General features: G+C 44.6%; 1 protein-coding gene and 1 pseudogene across 9 annotated transcripts in view; one reads left to right on the top strand and one right to left on the bottom strand.

Moving 5' to 3' along the window:
• The window catches only part of LOC102000247, a 10,614-nt pseudogene extending 10,277 nt beyond the window's left edge, over positions 1–337 (bottom strand).
• Ppp6r3 (protein phosphatase 6 regulatory subunit 3) overlaps positions 1–3,687 on the top strand; it is a 136,310-nt gene that overhangs the window by 10,343 nt on the left and 122,280 nt on the right. The gene's annotated exons all lie outside the window — the stretch shown is intronic.

The raw sequence follows: 3,687 nt of genomic DNA, 5'->3' as shown, positions 1-3,687 counted from the left end.
GAGTGCTGGGATTAAAGGCGTGCACCACCATCGCCCTGCCAACTTTGAGGTTTTTGAAGTATGATTTTTTTCTTTTGCCCTGAGACAGGATATTTATATGTAGCCTTGGCTGTCCTGGAACTCACAGAGATCCGCTTACCTCTGCCTCCTGAGTCCTGGGATTAAAGGTGTGCACCATCACCCAGTTTGAAGTATGATTGCTAAAACATTTATCTTTAAAATCTCTATATTGGGGCAGAAGGGATAGCTCATGCTTAAGGGTGTGTACTGCTCTTTTGAGAGGGTTGGAATTCCATTTCCAGAACCTGCAAGTAGGCAGCTCACCTGCAACTCCCATTCCAGGAGATTGTGACACCTTCTGCTCTCTGCAGGCACTGTGCTCATATGCACAACTGCACACAGGCACACACATGCAAATAAAAAAAATAATAAAATGAAAATCTTTCTTACTGGTTCTCAGAACCATATAAAAACAGCTCTGTATGTTTTTCTTTTTTCAAGGCAAGCTTTCTCTATATAGCCCTGGCTGTCCTGGAGCTTGCTTTGTAGACCAGGCTGGCCTGCCGCTGCCTTGTGAGTGCTGAGATTAAAGACATGAGCAACCACCACTGAGCTGTATGCTTTTCGACATGCTGTGGATAAGCACATGTGCCTTGAAGGATTGGTCCATGCTGGCAGATGATGATACAGTCTTTGTCTCTGCCTCCCAAGTGCTGGGATTAAAGACATGCACCACCACCGCCCTACCAGTCTTTGGTTTTTATGCTCATTTTCTTCACAAATTTTACATTATGATTTCACAGTTCTATTGAGATAGGTAAACATTTTCTTTGAAGGGTCAGTTGGCAAGTATTTAGTCTCTGCAGCTCTTTAGCTATTGTGTGTGGAAAACAGCCTCAGTCAAAATGTGGCTAACTAGCAAAGGTGGCTGTGTGTCTGTTGAGTTTTGCTTTGAGGACAAGTGGTAGGCTAGGTTCACTTGTGTGCTGTAACCTGCAGTACCCATTCATATTTAGTTTTTATTTTAAGTCTAGTGAGTTCATTCAGAGAGTGTGTACAAATAAGGAACATTGGAACTGTAAGTTATACTGGCACTAGCCAGTTTTAGAAAGTATTTGGTCCTGTGTGACCTCTCTAACCACCTTCTTTCCAGCCTCCTCAAGGCCTTTTATCCCGTTACTTCTATGTTGCCATTTGTGAATGGCTCCTTAAGTAATGTGACTTAATTTTTGAATGTCACTAAACTGTATAAATTGAATCTTTTATTCTGTGATGTCTGTCTTTTAACATTGCTCTCCAGATCCATTTTGTTTTACAAATGGTTATTTCGGGTCCAAGTGGTCAGGAACAAACAAGCAGCTCCTCCTTTACTGCACTTGAGTACTTATTGTCTTAGTAATGAGCAGAGCCAAACCATGTTTCTATTCTTGTGCCTTGCATGGTTTTAGTCTCAGGAAGATAGTGAATGATATAGTAGCCATCTGGATCCTGATAGGGGCCAGCAGAAGAGGAAAGGAGCGGGCCCTTTTCAGACTGAAAGGCAGTGCTTTTTTACCTGAGAAGGGCCCTTTGCCTAGGTGAAAGGTGGCAAGAGGCCAGAACGTGGGGGCATTGTTATGTATATAGGTAGAGTTCAGCAAAAGCCTGAGATGCTATTAATTAGAATATGCTTGTTGTGTTGGAGGGAAGAGCCCTACGGGGAGTGGTAAAATAGGTCTGTTTTGAGCCAAAGGTATGTTGTGGTCTTGTTTCTGAAAGGTCCCACTGCAGGTAAGTTAAGAATAGCTGTCTCTATGTAGCTGGAGGAGAGGCTTTAGAAGTCCGTGGCAGTGATTCAGCAAAGCAGTCATGGCAGCTTGGGCTGAAGGGCACCAGGAAGTGGTATCGAGAAGTGGTTGGAGTCTGGATCCTTCTTGGAGTGAGAGCAGATGAGATTTGCTGGTCAACTGGATATGGATAATAAGAAAAGTAAAGGATGATAGTAGGAAGGATGATGGTAGGGACTTTTGCCTGCTGCAGGAAGAGGAAGACTGCAGGAGGTTGTAAAGGTAACATTAGGAGGTGGATCTGGTCTTGTTCAGTTAGGACACTTTTAGAGAGCACACAACATAATATTTAGAGTTCAGAGGGAAGGATATTTAGAGTTCAGAGGGAAGAGCTGGGTTCACAGTGTGATCTTCTGTGTTTAGATGGCATTGAGGGCATGTTGTGAAGTACACTGATGGAAGGAGAAACCAGGCAAGGGTGGTGACTGCAGGCAAGGGAAAGTGCTGTTGTGAAGGCTAGTGGGAACCTGCCTTGAATGTATGGCTTTTAAGGTCAAGTGTGTTGAGAGCTTAAGATATCTCTCCTGGCTTTGGTGGCATAGAAGTCATAAGTGATCTTAATGAGTAGTTCCCATAAGGAAGTGTGAGAAACCTGGATGGACAAAAAGTATCTTGGGGACTTGTCTGGGGTAGAAGGCGTGGATGTCTAGGGCTTTACTGAAATGTGTAAATCAGGATGTGGGTGCGCCTTTGGTGCTTTAGTGTGTGAGTTAGTTAACTTTTCTACTGGTGTGATAAAACAACATGATCAAGGCAACTTAAGGAAAAGAAGGGTTTATTTGGGGCTTCCAGTTTCTGAGAGGGGAGTCCATCACCATCTTGATGGGGAGCATAACCACAGGCAGGTAAGCATGGCACTAGCAGTAGAGAGCTCATATCCAGATCTGCACACGATGAAGCATACTGTGAATGGCTGGAGTCTTTTTGAAACCTCAAAACCTACTGCCAGTGACATACCTCCTCCAAAGCCACACCTTTTCCCCAAACAGGTCCTCCAGCTGGAGAGCAAGTATTCAAACACCAGCCAGTGGGGTCATTTTCAATCAGACAGCCACAGTGTGCCTGACGAAGTACTACTGTGCAGGAGGAACAGTTTGAAGCAGGAACATCCACACTCTTTGCAGGCCCATCCTACCCCCTCCAAGTCTTGGGCAGGCACTAGCCCTGGGCTGAAGAGCTGGCCCTCTTTGCTCCTCCTTGGTGGGAGAGGGTAAAGTGGAATGGGGGTAGGATGGGCAATGGGAGCATGTTGATATTCTCTTTACTGTGCCTGTTCTCCCCAGGGAAAGGGAAATGAGAATGAGTTGATGGGTAGGGTGTGAAGAGAGGTGAAAGGGTGAAGTTGGAATGTGCACAGGTTAGTCACATAGTGGCTTCTGTGAGGATGTGTCTGCATTGAGAATTGACAGCACAGTGCTTTCTTTAACAGGGGTTGTGGACTACAGAGACGGTGATTACTGCTATTAGAGCTGAGGAAGGGAACTAAGAGGGGGTGTTCAGTCATGTACACAACTGTAGCTCATTCCACTTTGCCTGTGTTATGTTTCTGATTGGATGTGTTGCATTTTATCCTTTGTCCTGTTGTTGGAAAATAGGATTAGTTTCCAGGAAGAGAAAGCTGCTGTCAACAATTTTGACAAAATTGCAAAAGTGTGTCTCCGGGGTACAGACTGGAGAGCTGAGGATGTTGGGACATGTCCAGCTTCAATTTTAGGAAGTAGTGCAAACTTTGAATGTTCCTTGCTGGCTCTTTGGATTGTAACAGCATTTTATATTTACCAGTTTGGTGAGCTATACATTTCAGGCGTCTTAAAAATAACAACTTCATGGGCTGGAGAGATGGCTCAGAGGTTAAGAGCAT

This window comes from Microtus ochrogaster, chromosome 8, assembly GCF_000317375.1.
Source record: "Microtus ochrogaster isolate Prairie Vole_2 chromosome 8, MicOch1.0, whole genome shotgun sequence".
NCBI lineage: Eukaryota > Metazoa > Chordata > Mammalia > Rodentia > Cricetidae > Microtus > Microtus ochrogaster.
Note: the sequence above shows the minus strand (reverse complement) of the source record. Positions and strands in the feature narration are given on the sequence as shown.